Genomic DNA, 16,752 nt, shown 5'->3' with positions numbered 1-16,752 from the left:
AGGGTTCTAACTGAAGTAGCTGTTGAAGCCATGAGTTGGAATTGATGTGCATGGCACAGATGAGACATATAAATCTGTGGTCCTTCCATGAATAACAGCAGCAAATTTCCTCAGTAAGCAAATATATGAGGTTCATTTACTGTACTGCTACAGTGATATCAGAAACACAGATTTTACTATTTCTTCACTACATGGCTGCAAAACACACAGACTGAAGAAAACAAATTTTTCAAGCAACAAGAAGGTCAATAGTTCCTGACATTTCTTCACTCTTTCATAGTCTGAGTTGTAACAAAACAATGAGGTTGCTAACTAGACCTCTCAGTCATCCAACATTTGGGTTTTTTGGTCAATAAATTAATTGACTAATAATACTGAAAGATAAGAGGTAAAATACTTGCAGGCAGTAGCAATTAAGGCATGCATTATGCCAGTTCTCCTTAGAGTACCATTTCATACTCCTGAGGATATTTATTATCACTTTCACCCCAGTGCTTATTTTGAGGAAGCCAGACTAACACTAGGCAGGAGCAAATAGTTTGCTTGTTCTTGGGTACTGCATTTTAACAGAAGGTTGCTTGAAATCTCTTAGCTGCATTTCAGGATTCTCCTTTACAGACTTGGCCTCTTTTTCTCTCTCTTTTCATTCAAAAGTTGCACTGAACAGAATGGATCTGACTTTTAATAGGAGGTCAGTGCAGGCCTGACCAACTGATACCTCTTCAAAACCCCATCTGAACTAGAGTTAGGAGGAATTGTTCCTGAATGCAATTTCAATGTCAGTTTAAAGAGCCCGTAATCTGACAAGGGGAAATATTTCAGAGTGGCATACAGTTTCTGCAATGCCATTTGTCTGCTCATGCCCTTTTTGGGGGGATAGCTATATAAAAGTACCTAAGCATGTCTCTTATATTGAGGTATGACTGAGACTGCAGAATATGGCAACCAAAATGTCACCCAGATCTCTTGGTGGAAACAAATTTATTCAGGCTGTTGTGGAAAAGTCACTCAGGACTTCTGTGAACTTTTGCCTTCTTGTTGTCTTCACTACTACCTTGATTTGATGTCATCAATTACCATAAGATTCTGGCTATCTGGAAAACTGTAAAAGTTATGTGCTTATTTTCACAGTCTCCCACCAACGATAAAGCATTATTTCATGAAGGAATATGAAGATTGCAGAAAAATAAGTGCCAAAAGAATGCTGAAAATGAGCTTGAGGAAAGCAGATATATTTCACATGAAGAGAGGTCATATGGGTTGGAGGTCCTTGAAAGACAGAAGAGAGAGATTATATCCAGTAAGCTTATCATATTTCCCTTTTGATAAAAGATACATCACAGGTCCCAGAAAACTGGGTTTTAAAGGCAATAGGAAAATCCTTTCCCTTCCCCACAAATCCCAGCTCAGGACAATGTAAAGGATGGGAAATCACTACCCACTGAGAGAAAATTATGTGACCGGAATATCCCAAGGCAATGCTGACATATCAAAAAAAGAGAAGTCTTTAATGTGTTCACATATTGACAGATGCAGTAAGAAGAGGCTCAGAGCAGACCATCAGAGAGCAGTACTTTTCTGCAATGTCTCTTGGATGTGCTCGTAGGTAGTTTAGGCTGGAAGGAAAAGAGGATGTCTGCCTGCCTGGGACAATAAAGGGTATAAAAAGGCCTCTTCAGTTTGATTTAGGCTTTATTTCTTCAATGACTTCTAAAATTATTTTAAATATATGATGAAAATTATCAAGAGAAGATAGAAAGAAATGCAACAGGACATTACATTAAATTTTTAATTTTTTTATTTCACACCAGTGACTCTCAGAGAATCATGAAGTCACAGGATGATAGGGGTTGAAAAAGAACACTGGGGCCTGTGGGTTTGTGGGTGTCCAGTTTATCTAGGTGATCTCCAACCCAGTCATCCTTGACTGAGAGTCTTCTTTCCTCCATTAAATATTTCTAATATTTAACCCAAAATTAGTTCCCCAAGAACAACTGTGCTTTCTCAGTTCAACCTATAAAGACTGTTTGTGAACCTGAAGATCCCAGATATAGCAATAAGCATAGTCATGTGTAGACAAATGCCTCCACATACAGAGCAGTACCTGCTGCTATTTCACAGCCCTGGGATTGCTGCCTGGGATTGGCAGCAGTGATTTTATTTATGATCATTTTGAAAAGGGGCTAGAAGAATAAAATTTACATTTTCTTAATTAGGTCCCATAAGAACAGCAAATATTCAAACATGCTTTTAAGCATTGGCTTTTTAAGCTTCAGTCAGCAAGTAGGGGTTAATTTTACTGAATTTTAAGGCAACTTCATAACAGGAAAGTTAGTTTGTTACGTTTCTCTGTGTAGTGGGTTACGCCCATCCTGAAAACAGGGTGGGAGGGCTTGTGAGAGTTTTTTGCCCTCCTGGGAGGGTGTTTTCCCCTGGGGAACTGACTTGATCTGTTCCACTGCCCCCCCACCCCCACCCCCGGCTTGTCCATCAGGGGTATAAAAGGGAGGACATTGCAGCCACTGCTCTCTTCCTTCTGCTTCATGGGGACAAAAGAGAGTTCCTGCTGGCTGGCTGCTCCCCTGCCACGTGGTCCTCCTTGCTGCTTCCACACTTTGCAAAGGACTGGTTCCGTATTTCATATTTTTTTTTTCCTTTTCCTTTTCCAATCCATCCTTGTTCCTTACCCTTGTGAACCCTGCCTGTCATTGTTACATAAATAGATATATACAGTTTAAAGAAAATTCTTTGCGCCTCTACTTCCAAGCCGAACCCAAATTGGTGGATTTGCTCCCTTCCCTTTTTTTTCCCCTCTCTCTCTGTTGGGGAAGAGGAGGGGGGAAACAGGTGAGGGATTCTCAGCCTCGTCCCCATCTGAGTTTTTAAGCCCCAGTTAAGGCTCAAACCACCACACTCAGTCATAAAATCTATGAAAAAATGGGATGAAAACACATTTGTGCTGCGATTAAAACATCTGGGGGGAAAGGCTAATGACAAAATAACTGGGAGAAATAAAAGAACCAAAGTTGTGTCTGCAATAACTAATGTTAATTTACTCATGTCCCTGCAACTGAAATCATACTTTCTGAGTAACTAAACTGGACTGATTACATTGTGAGTGATAGAATGGGCATATCCTTGTCACCCAAGGATAATTTGCAGAATGTTCACACAACCTTTTCATAACTGCTGCTGCAATTTTTCATTTTTTATTTATTTCACACCAGTGACTCTCAGAGAATCATGAAGTCACAGGATGATAGGGGTTGAAAAAGAACACTGGGGCCCATGGGTTTGTGGGTGTCCAGTTTATCTAGGTAATCTCTAACCCAGTCATCCTTGACTGAGAGTCTTCTTTCCTCCAGGATTACTTTCTTACCTCCAGAGACTTGCATTTCTGAGGGATGGTAGCAGTAAAGACTGAAGCAAAAAAAAGGTATTTGTAACCTCTGTATCCTCTGGCACCAGGTCACCACCCCATTCAGTAGCAGGCCCACATGCCAATATGAGGCACATGGAGGACAGGGAGACAATTCAGGACAGCCATCATAGCTTTACTAGGGGCAGGTCCTGCCTGACTAACCTTGTTGCCTTCTATGATAGAGTAACTATATCAGTAGATTAGGGATGACCTATGAATGTGATCTATCAGGACTTCTGTAAGGCCTTTGACACGGTCCCCCACAACAACCTGCCCGCCAAGTTGGAGAGATATGGATTTGATGGGTGGACTGTTCAGTGGATAAGGAATTGGCTGGATGGTCACATCCAGAGGGTGGTGCTCAATGGCTTGAAGTCCAGATGGAGAGCAGTGACAAGTGGTGTCCCTCAGGCATCCATACTTGGACCTGTACTGTTTCATATTTTTATCAGTGATATAGACAGTGAGATGGAGTGCACCATCAGCAAGTTTGCAGATGACACCAAGCTGTGTGGTGCTGTCGATACACCAGAGGGACGGGATGTCATCCAGAGGGACCTGGACAATCTGGAGTGGTGGGCCCAGGTGAAGCTCATGAGGTTCAACAAGAGCAAGTGCAGAGTTCTGCACCTGGGCTAGAACAATCCTCACTATTAGTATAGACTGGGGGATGAGGTGATAGAAAGCAGCCCTGTGGAAAAGGACTTGGGGTTGGTGATGGATGAGAGGTTGGACATGAGCAGACAGTGTGTGCTTGAAGAGAAGAAGGCCAATCACATCCTGGGCTGCGTCAAAAGGTGTGGTGCCAGCAGATCCAGAGAGGTGATTCTGCCACTTCCTCTGCTCTGGTGAGACCTCACCTGGAGTACTGTGTACAGGTCTGGAGCCCTCAACACAGGAAGGACATGGACCTGATGGAGGAGGTCCAGAGGAGGGTGACAAAAATGATCAGGGGGTTGGAACACCTCTGCTACGAGGTGTGATGGTTTAACCCACCCGCATCAAAGAAAAGCTTGGCTGAACTCAGTCTGGAAAGCTAAATGGAAAACTGTATTTTACAAGCAATAATGGCATGCAATGAATATATACAAAATATACAGTATTTACAATATTATACAGGTATTTACAAAGAGAAAACAGCACAGAAATCCTCTTTGGGCAGGAGGACACTGCCCCGCTTCCCCCCAACCGCTCCCCTCCCTTTTTCCTCTAGTTAATTAGAAGAAAAGAGAAAAGGAGAGATGTTAGGGAAAATTCTGTTAGTTCCAAAGCATCGTTAGAAAGCTAGTAATGCTTATCTCTAGGTCGTTAGATGATAAGCAGTCGCTTTCCAGGAGCAGCCAGCATGCCAGCAGAAAGAGATGGAGTGAGAAAAGAATGTAAGATCGTAAAACTACATCCCACTCATCTACCAATGAAATTTGTTTAGAATTATCTCTCTTGTTTTCCTTTTTGCACCCAACTAGAGAATTTGCAGCTATCTTTCTTAAAGGCGCAGCCTGAAACTATCACACGAGGACAGGCTGAGGGAGCTGGGATTGTTCAGCCTGGGGAAGAAGAGGTTCTGGGGAGGTCTAATAGCAGCCTTCCAGTACCTGAAGGGAGCCTACAAAAATGATAGGGAGAGACTGTTTACAAAGGCTTGTGGTGACAGGATTAGGGACAATGGCTTTAAGCTGGAGAAGAGCAGATTTAGATTGGATGTTAGGAATTCTTTACACTGGATCAGGTTGCCCAGGGAGGTGGTTGAGGCCACTTCCCTGGAAATATTCAAGGTGAGGCCAGACAAGGCCCTGGGCAGCCTGGTCTAGTTGGGGATGTCCCTGCTGACTGTGGGGAGGTAAGACTGGATGACCTTTGAAGGTCCCTTCCAGCCTCAAGCATTCTATGATTCTACATTTCGCCTGGTATTGCTTTTCCTACTGATGTACTTGAAGAAGGCCTTTTTGGTTGTTGTTTTTTTTACATCCTTTGACAGACTTAATAGCAATGGTGCCTTAGCTTTCCTTGTTGCATCCTATGTACTTTGACAACATTCCTATATTACTCCTATGTGGCCAGTCCTTTTTTCCACATACTGTCAACTTCTTTCTTTTGTTTCAATATTTCCAGAAGCTATTTGCTCATCTATACAGGTCTCCCACCTCCCTTTCTTGATTCTTACTCATGATGATGCACTGATCTTGAGCTGGGAGTAGGTGGTGCTCAAGTATTAACCAGCTCTCTTCAGCCCCATTACTAAACCCATGGGATTCTTTGAAGTCAGTCTCTGAAGAGGGCAAAGTCGGCTCTCCTGAAGTCCAGGGCTGCAGTCCTACTTGCTATCCTGCTATATCCACATACGACCCTGAAGTCCACTTTGACAATATGTAGAATCTCTCTCTGCATTTACAGGGCATAATCATTTCTCCTGGGCAAGTATGTCACCAAAAATGTCTCTGGTCTTTTTCAAAATTATGCCAAAATCATAATGAATTAATTTACAAATAAACTGATGTGCAAAAAAACACATTATGTTTTTACTAATCATGATAATAATGTTATTTGAGGAGTAAATGATTATGATAAAACCCCACAATTGTTACCCAGTTGCCCAGTATTTAACCAAACATATTTGAGTGAAGCTTTATGGTAGGAAACACATCCTACTTAATGTTCTGTGTTATTGCTGGAACCAAAAGACTGACACATTTCAGCTGCAACATGTTCCTCTTGGGAAAACATTCCTATAGTTTCTGTACAATATCATATTTGTTTCATTCGTGCAAATTCTCAAAGGTGACATTGTTTATCTCCAATTTTTCTGGTTTTATGCACAACAATGAAGTTACAACCAAAAAGTGCTTATCTTTACATAGAATACATAGAATAAACCAGGTTGGAAGAGACCTTCAAGATCATCGCGTCCAACCCATCAACCAATCCAACACCACCTAAACAACTAACCCATGGCACCAAGCACCCCATCAAGTCTCCTCCTGAAAACCTCCAGTGATGGCGACTCCACCACCTCCCCAGGCAGCCCATTCCAATGGGCAATCACTCTTAAACTTTGTCCACTGTCCAGCACTACTTTCTAGCCAAGATGCCTTTTTTCCTTTAGCCTTTTTTACCCCTAAAACACTGACTTAAATAACATGTCAAGCAAATAAGAAATGCTTCTGCTAGTGTATCAAATATTCAATGTCACAGTTGCTATTTCAACTTCTAGTCATCTGAGTCCCATCTCTCTTTTTACATATGAGGCATACATATATCTATGCATATACAGAATTGTCTTTGATTCTAAATTGTCTCTTTACAAATATGTGTGTGTGTGTGTGTGTATTGCCATAATTTCATATATATGTTCAAGATCATACCTAGACTTTTTTTTTTTAAATCAAATTCATTCTGACATGAGGCCAAAAGTATTCATCTCTAAAAGGAAATTTCAGGGGAGTAAAAATGCAGTCATAAAGTCATGCTGAAGGAAACATGGCCTGTGTTAGTCTTCCACCTTAAATAGGAATTTTGAGACAGAAAATGGCCATTTCAAGCAAAATAACCAAAAAAAAAATTGGTGCTATTTCTTATGAAGGAAGATACATTTATTAGGTAGTTAAACATAACTGTTGACTAGGAACAAGAGCTGGCACAATCTGTCAAGAGAACGCTAGAAAGCTGAGTCAATTTAATTATAATGAGCTATGTATGGTACAGTGCAATAATTTTCTGGTAGTTCAGTGTATCAGCAGATAAGTTTTGCATTGAAGTTCCCTGGTATTTCCACAGAAAGAAAATAATCCTGGAATACAGAGTTAATGTCTAGAGAAGCTTGAATAAAGTTCCCAGAAGAGCCATTGAACACTTGCAACTGTGTCATTCATAACAGAACTTGCTTGTTTTCTAGTCTTCCTGTATTGTATAATAAATTAAGAGCTACTGGAAAATGGGTTGTCTGGCTTCATCAGTTTAGAGATTTTTGTGACTTCTTAAGTTCCTTTACATCCCAAGTCGTCAGAGGACATTTCTACATCCTTGACAAGTCAACTAGTTTTGAAAACCATTGGCTAAATGTAATATATTTGCAGACTGTCCTCTAATAGTTTTTCCAAAAGTCATATTGGGACATTCTGAAATGAAGTTGAAGCAAGAACACTAATTCAATATTGTATCATGATTTCTCCAGGCTACTCGTGGAGTTCATTTGAAATGGAAGTCAGAATTCAGTGGTTTGAATGATTGACAGAAGGTATATTGATGGTGAGAGGCCTTGATGCTATTTGTGTAGCAGATGACACCAAGATAAGAAGGAATGTTTATCTGCTTGAGGGTAGAAAGTCTCTTCAGAAGGATCTGAGCAGGCTGGATTGATGGACTGAGGTCAACAGTACAAGGTTCAACAAGGCCCAGTGACAGGTCCTGCATTTCAGTCACAACAACCTCATGCAACACTACGGGATTGGGAAAGAGTGGCTGGAAAACTGCCTAGCAGGAAAGGACCTGGGGTTGTTGTTGAGAGCCAGCTGAATATCAGCCAGCGGTATGCACAGATGGCAAAGGAGTCCAACAGCATCCTGACCCATATGAGAAATGGTGTGGGCAGCAGTAGTAGAGGAGTGATTGTGTCCCTGTGGTCAACACTGGTGAGGCCACACTTAAATACTGTGTTCAGTTTTGGGCCCCCCGCTACAAGAAACACATTGAGATACTGCGGCACGTCCAGGTTTACTTAGAGCACGTTGTACAGGAGCACGTCCAGGTGAGTTTTGCAAATCTCCAGAGAAGGAAACTCCAGTTCCATTGCTCTGGCACCCTCACAAGAAAGAAATCTTTCCTTGTGTTTAAGTGGAACCTCCTGTATTACCCCCTTGTCCTATCACTGAAAATCTCCAGGCTCCATCCTCTCAACCCACACCCTTTAGATACTCATATGTATTGAAAAGATCCCACTTCAGTCTTCTCTGCTCCAGGATAAAGAAACCCAGGTGTCTCAGCCTCTCCTCCTGAAAAAGATGCTCCAGTCCCCTAATCATCTTTGTGGCCCTCTGTTTGATTCTCTCCAGTAGTTCCCTATCTTTCTTGAACTAGGGAGCCCAGAATTGCACACTGTAGTCTGGGTGTGGCCTCACCAGTACAGAGTAGAGGGGAAAGACAACTTCCCTCAACTTGCTGGACACACTCTTCATAATACATCCCAGAATACTGTTGGCCTTCTTGTCCACAAGGACACATTGCTGGCTAATGGTGAACTTGTCCACCAGCACTCCCAAGTCCTTCTCTGAAGAGATGCTTTCTATCAGGTCAACCCCTAACACAGACTGGTGCATGGGGTTGTTCCCCACCAGGTGCAGGACTCTTCACTTGTCCTTGTTGAACTTCAGGAGTTTCACATCTGCCCAACTCTCCAGCCTGTCCAGGTCTCACTGAGTGGCAGGACAGCCTTCTGGTGTGTCAGTCACTCCTTCTGATTTTGTGTCATCAGCAAACTTATTGAGAGGGCACTCTGTCCCTCCATCCATGTTATTGAAGATAATTGAACAAGACTGGACCCCATACTGACACCTGGGGAACACCACAAGTCACAGGCCCCCCAGCTAGATCCTACACTGTTGATTACATCCCTCTGTGCCCTGTCATTCAGCCAGTTCTCAATCCACCTCACTGTCCACTCATTTAACCCAAACTTACCAAGCTTATTTATGAGAATGTTATAGGAGACAGAGTTAAAAGCCTTGCCAAGGTCAAGGTAGATAATACCTACTGCTCACCCCTCATCTACTCAGCTGGTTACACTGTCATCAAAGACTATTACATTGGTATAGCCTGGCTTCCCCTTTGTGAGTACATAAAGTCTACTGATTATCTTCTTTTCCTCCACATGCTTAGAGATGACCCCTAGAATGAGTTGTTCAATCATTTTTTCAGAGATGGATGTGAGGCTGACTGGCCTGTAGTTTCCTCTGTCATCCTTCCTGACCTTTTTGAACACTGGAGTGACGCTGCCTTTCCTCTGATCCTCAAACACCTCTCCTATTCTCCACTACCTTTCAAAAATGATGGAGAGTGTCTTAGCAAAAATTTTAGCCAGTTCCTACAACACTCCTAGGTTCATCACACTGAGGCCCACAGATTTGCAGTGTCTATGTGATCTCTAACCCATTCCTTCTTGTCTCAGGCAGAGTCTTCCTTCCTCCAGACTTTCTCTCTTACATCCACAGTCTGGCATTCCTGAGGGCCAGTCTTATCAGTAAAGACTGAAGTGAGGAAGGCATGTAGTAACTCCATCTTCTCCATATCCTCTGTCAACAGGACACCCACCTCATTTAGCATCTGGTTTGATCTTAAAAAAAATAAAATCTGTGAAAGTTCAGTTGATCTTTCCATATTTTTATATGATAAATTTGTTTACACTTTGAGCTGGGACTTTGTGGGAGCCTTAATCATGACTTTCTTGGGCTCTACACTGGAGAACTGTTAGAGGTCATTGCTCTGATGGAAAAGAGGAAGTGGAAATGTCGGTTCTTCCTAATGGCATTTGGCACTTCTGAAATTTTGGTTGAGTAGTAATCAGTATGCTCCTATTACTTTGCAAAAATTAAACAAACAAAACAACACCACCAAAACCAACCCCAAACCAACCAACCAAATAAAAAAATACTTGAATTAAGGACCTGAGAAAATATCTATATGGGCATACTTTGTACAACTGATAGAAAAAGGTTGTTTCTACAGTAAAATTTAGTTCTTATTCTGTGTTAGATCTGCAAAGCTAGTGAGATAGTTAATACTTAGCATTATAGAATACATCCAGAAGGTGCAAATTATTTGTCATTTAAATCAAAGGAACTGGAAGAAAGTCTAGACAGCAGGTTTCTTGGCAGTTGGAATATTTTACTATTAACAACACCTAAATAAATAATCATAGAATTCCAGAATCACAGGCTCAAAGAATTGTTCTGGTTGTAAAAGACCTTTAAGATAATCTTTATTGGTGGAAATGATACGTCAGGGGACTGATAAAAACTATTAAAAACTGAGGTAGCTGGGGAAGAAATGAAAACATTACAGAAAAAAATTTAAAAGCAGTAACACAAGGCAGATTACTAAAAATAAAGAGAGAGTCTCTACACAGCTGATTGCTAACCTTTACATGCTCACAGCATCCTCATGTGTGAAAAGGAGGATAGACTTCAATATTTATTCATTTTACAAGATGGGTGCTTACTTGAGAAAGAAGAAGGATTTTTTCCCCAGATCTTTCACTTCAGATGTATGTATATATACAAAATTTGGGTCAATGGCAAACATTTAATAAATTTGAATCCATTTTCCATTAAGTTAGTTATCCACAGTTAATTTCACTGATAAATGTTCTATTCCACATATTCCTAATAAATTCAATTGTCATTCCATAACTGCTCCCTTCGTTGTAAATGTCACAGTATTTTGCTGTGAAGAGTGGGAAATTTAGGAAGGCTTGTCTTCCCATTTAGATGAAGTCTGATTTTCATCCCTAGTAATGCCATAGGTGAATACTACAGACAATTGCTACTTCAGTCCAGCCTGCAGTCCAAAGCAATATAACAGACCCCCAAGCATACAATGCTTAGAGTAACCTGATGAGATGAATGAGGATCCTGGTTGGAAAAGAAACCAAATTACAAGTCCAGCCTGGGAACCAAGGTGGAGGTCATCTGTGGGGCAAAGTGATTACTGTGGCATAATTACAACAGCCAAGGACAAATAAATATGTTTCATTTCAGGTGATGGCAAGACCTCAATCTTTATAGGCAAACTGATACACCAAATTAAGTTGAGGGTAGTGGTGGAAAAAGATAATACATTTTTAGGAGACAACTGCATTTATAAATGTTTCACAGGTAACACCTAATTAAGTGATTCAGGGAAACTGTTGTCATAGCTTTTCAAATCCAACCAGGAAATGCCCTACTTTGGATACGAGTCTGTATTTAGCAATATCAATGTGTCAATGTGTCTGTCCAGGTTGGACTTGATGATCCTTGGGGTCTCTTCCAACCTTAGTTATACTGTGATACTGTGATACTGTGAAAACCACCCATATCTGTTTAAGGAGAATGGGATAAAGGTCTTAAGAGGACATACTCTCTAAGGCAATGTTTGGTTATCATCTGAAAAAAGCATACTGTCACTGAGGTATCTTAAGTTAATCTTGAAAAAGAAGGAAAACTATACTAATTACACCCTCACTAATATTTCTTCCTCTGTTTACTTGCTTAAATCAATGTTGTCTTAAAACCTAGTAATGTAAATTGACATGTTTAGAAAAAGAATCAATCAGTAGAGGCCTTAACATGGTATTTATTTTTTTTAACCATGATGACAGGAGATCAATCAAGTTTAAATAGCCCAAATATTGGTTTATTACACTAATCGTCACCATGTCTCTGTGAAGATAACAATACAAGAAACAGGGTGGTAAATGAGAATTTATCCATCAAAGCCTCTTTCACTCTACAACTAAAAGTGATTCATTATTGATAGCCTACCACTGGAAGAACTGCTCCTAGGCTGCCTTCATTCCCACAGAGTACTTTTCTGTATCAGTAACTATTGATGTGGTGTGCTGGTGGGATGTGTCTCCCTGTTCCCAGCAGAGAATAGCATAGTGACCTAGGTGAGGCCATGTCTGAATCTGTGAGAACCTGAAGTGCAATAGGTGGATGACCAGTTTGCCTTCATACTGTGGTAGCTACAACTGGACAAAGGCTGCAAAAAGATAATTTAAGGGTGTGAGAGAAAAAGGAAATTGGAAAAGGTGTGAGGGAGAGAGAGAGGGAGGAAGACATCTGGGGATGAAAACAGAAGAGGGTTTAGGGGATAGGAACTTAGGCAAGGGCTATATAACAAAGAAGGGGAAGGAAACAGCAAAAAAACAGGAGAAAGGAGAGAGGAAAAAAATGAACTTGTAGGGAGAGATAAAAGAATTCAACTTAGGCATGGGAAAGCAACAATAGAAAAGGAGTGTGGGAGGTACAGTTTGGGGAAATTAAAGAAGCAAATAAAAAATTGACCTGTTGGTGTTTATACTCCTATGATACTGTCTTATCTTAATTTTGCTGGGTAAAAAGCAAAGAAACAAAGGTGAAGGAGTAAGTATGTACAACCATCACCTCACATTACAGTCTATAACAGAAGAAGAAAGAGGAACAAGAAAATGTCCAGGACTGGTGTCTTGATTTGGAAATAGAAAAGAGAGATTCCTACTGGGAGGAAAGGCCCCCTTAAACTTCACACAAACCATGTACCATAATTCGGTAGTCCTCATAACTCAGGCTATGACAAATTGCTTATTAGCATTAGAAGTTATCATTGCCCTCAAGACTCAACACGGCTTAGCTGCCCATCTGCTGATAAGATGTACACTGACATCTTATACATACAGCCACTTAATCATTGATCACATCTCCAACCTCTGTCAGTATTTTTGCAGGGAAAACTAAAACACAAATCCTTCTGCAAGTTGTTGTATTTCATATTTTAATATTTTAATATTTTCATATTTTCATATTTTTCATATTTTTCATATTTTCATATTTTGGTGCCGTGGGTTAGTTGCTTGGGCGGTGTTGGATTGGTTGATGGGTTGGACGCGATGATCTTGAAGGTCTCTTCCAACCTGGTTTATTCTATGTATGTATTCTATGTATTCTATATTTAGAGCAGTTTGCATGTTGGTAACACTGACAATTAAAAATAGAGCCTGTCATACATGTATGTCCAACCAGGACTAGAGCCTTTGCTCTTACAATGTTTGTTTGTGTCCTGGTTTCAGCTGAGGTAGAGTCAATTTTCTCACTAGTGGCTGGTATAGTGTTGTATTTTGGATGTAGTATGAGAACAATGTTGATAACACACTGATGATTTGTTGTTGCTGCTGTTCCAGTGCTCTCCCAGCGAGGAGGTACACAAGAAGCAGGGAGGGAGCACAGCCAGGACAGCTGACCCAACCCAGTCAAAGGAATATTCCATACCATAGAACATCATCTTCAGTGTATAAAGTGGGGGAACTTGGCCAGGAGGTACAGATCATGCTGCTCAAGAACTGTTTGGGCATCCAGCAGTGCATAGTGAGCAATTGCCTTGTGTGTCACTTGTCTTTTCTTGAGTTTTAGTTCTCTCTATTCCCTTTGATACATTAATACTGCTTTGCATTAGTATTATTATATTTTATTTTAGTTTAGTTATTAAGCTATTATTAACTTTTTTTTAACCTTTTTTAAAATTCTTCTCCCCATCCTACTGTGGCAAGATGGAGAAACAAGCAGCTGCATGGTGCTTAGTTGCCAGCTGAGGTTAAAACACAGCACTTTGGTGTCTTCACTGTCCTGGGAAATATCTTTTTGCTATTTCTGTTATCTGTCCTTTTTTCCCTTGAAACTGTGTAATTGTGTACTTACCATGCTCAGTACCTGACATCTCCTGGCAAATTTGGCAGCATAATACACTGGTCCATTGATTTTAGATTGAGGACCAGACATATACAGAAAACAATTCTTCTGTATCTGAAATAAACAATTACATTAACATCACAGTCATCCTATTATCGCATTAGTGTTACTCTTACCCTCCAGAACTCACCAATAGTGTAACCAAGCCCAGGTAATACTCAAGTCTCATAAATTTTTTTTGTGTCATAATTTGTATCATTGTTCCAATGAGGGCACCATGAACTTTAAAAAAGAGAGCAGACCCTTTGCCACCTGCAGAAGTGGACCTAAAACAGATCTGAATGCTGCTACATAACAATGTAATTCTGAGTTATGTAACTTATTTGCTGGCAGTTGCCTTCTAGATTACTTACACCAAATCTCATTCCAGTTATGTGGATCTCACATTTGTGAACACAACTATTTCCCTGACAAGGTTGTATTGAGGAAAAGCCTTGCTCCAAATTCAAGATACCGTAGAGCATGCCAAACAGTTCATTGACAGTTGTGTGTGCAGTGGTGGACACAAATTAATATAAATATCTGTCCGGATACACAGCTGGCAGAGTGCATTGGGAGTCTTGGGTTCTGGATTTAGGACTGAAAATTCTGTCAATATTAACAATAGCCTGGATGAGTCCCTGTTTTGCTATAGCCTGCAGGCTATCTGTGGCAACGGCTCCTGATTCTTACTTTAGTCAAGGCTGTGCATTCTGGGCATATGCCAGGATTAGACCTGCAATGATTTGACTCTAACTACAGAATAGATTCTGTACTCACAGCTATCTGATCCCTCTACTATGTCCATTCCTTTCTCTGTTTCCAGAGGAAGCCTCCAAGAAAATTAGAGATACAGAAAAAGGCAAAAGTGAAAGGACATTTTCTTTAGAAGAGCAGGGCTCAGATTGGACAGCTACTTGCTTTCTTTGGCTTATGCATACACTCATCATTGCCATTCTCTTCCTCATGCACACGAACATACCTCAAAGCACATCCAGTATGACATGGTATTAAAAAAATTGCCTATTTATCCCAAATGTCAGCACCTGAATGGAATCCTGTGCCCATTCTGAAAGACACACTAGATATGGGAGCGCCTGCTAGTGTGAGGCAGCTTATAGAACTGGTGTTTTAATTTTTCACCCTGCAAGATTTTGCTAAATGTCATCAGTCTTTGGAATGGGCCTGTTGACCTCTCTGGACCACTCACCTGAATTATGAGTTAAGACTGCAGGTCTTTCAGAAAAAAAACATACCAAACCAAACATCAGCAATGAACTTTGGATACTTTAAAACTAACATGTTATGTGGAATGAATAAGAACTTTCAGAATAACTGGAAATATTTCTGCTCTTTCCCCACCCCCATATTATTTCATTTTTCTTTATAAAGGCAGTGTGTTCAGCTTCCTTGAAATTGGTCTCTTCAGAAATGTAGCGCATTTCTTGGAAAATAACAAAAAAATAAGGTTAGCTAAAGGAATAGCAATTCATCTGTGGCACTTAGCAAATGTGGCAGTTTTTCCTCTGCCACCAGTTTATTTCAGCTGTGGGAATGCAACTAACCAATAGGTTTCAGAAGCATCAGTGAATAAGGGCCCATAAAAAAATCCATTTGTAAGCAAGGAATCAATCAGTGCTGTTGTAGTCAAAAAAGACAGATTTTTATCACAGTTAAAGGAAGTGTGTCAGATTACTACAGATCCAGAAGTTAAGTGTGCTAAAGGAAACAATCCAAGATCAATGGGAATGGTTTTGTGGGAATGTAACATACTATGAAAAAAGATTTTGAAGAAAGATTTTCATAGGGCAGTTTAATGAAAGGGATTAACTCTAGGCTAAAACACAGGTACATACATGATACTATCATATTAATGAAGGAGGTAAATCCTTTCCTTGCACCTGGTGTTTTGTTGAGTGAGCTATCAATGTTTGTGAACAACTACATATTATCCACTGGTTTCACAGATCATCTGAAGTCATCATATCTCTGAACAGACACATACCACCTTGTATGGTTAGAGAAGCTGTTCAGTAGTTTTTTTCCTCACTTTGTCATAGTCATTATTCTGTGAATTTATTTCTCTGTAAGAATTACCAGAGGTATTTCTCCTGAGTCTAAAACATTGAAGGTGAGGTTTGAGAGCCTAAACACAGTCATCTTATAACATGTGAGGTGCTCTGCTGCATGATGTAGGATCTATGCTACATACAACTGACCTATGTTCATCTTCCTGTTTCACTCTTCTGACACACAATCTTTTCACCAGAAGCGGCCCAAACGCTATTTCAGAAGTCTTTGTACAGGTGACCACTAAATGGAACTAATAAATATTCCAAAAAATTCACAAGAGCCACACTAAACATCATCCTTTAATCACCGGCTTTTGGTTGTCCCATCTGTAAGTTGTCTAATTAATTTGCCATCCATCAGTGCTGTAAACACAATGACGATAATAACTATTACAAATTGTGCCCTGGCTCTCGTTGTGGAGCAGTCGCCATGCATGCAGCCTCAGCAACTTGAATTAGCAAGTCTCTCAAAAAGGAAAGACATATTCATGATGTGATTTCACCAGAGCTGGTTTCTCTATACTTGCTTTAACATTTCCTTGGGGTGGAGGGAAAGAAAGGACAAAACATTGATTTCATGGGAATGGTCACCATTATTTTTAATCAGAAATTTTTAAAGCAAGGTTTATTTCCACCCCACTCCCGCCATGTCCTACACTGAAAGTCTGATTTCCGATACTGTGCATGAAGGGCTAAGAGCTTGCAATGTGTTGTTGGTGAACCAGCCTTTGTACCTGGGCAGAAAAGTACAGAAAGACATGAGAGAATAGAATAGAATAGAATAGAATAGAATAGAATAGAATAG

This window comes from Dryobates pubescens, chromosome 7, assembly GCF_014839835.1.
Source record: "Dryobates pubescens isolate bDryPub1 chromosome 7, bDryPub1.pri, whole genome shotgun sequence".
Taxonomy (NCBI): Eukaryota; Metazoa; Chordata; class Aves; order Piciformes; family Picidae; genus Dryobates; species Dryobates pubescens.
This window is presented reverse-complemented; position numbering follows the sequence as displayed.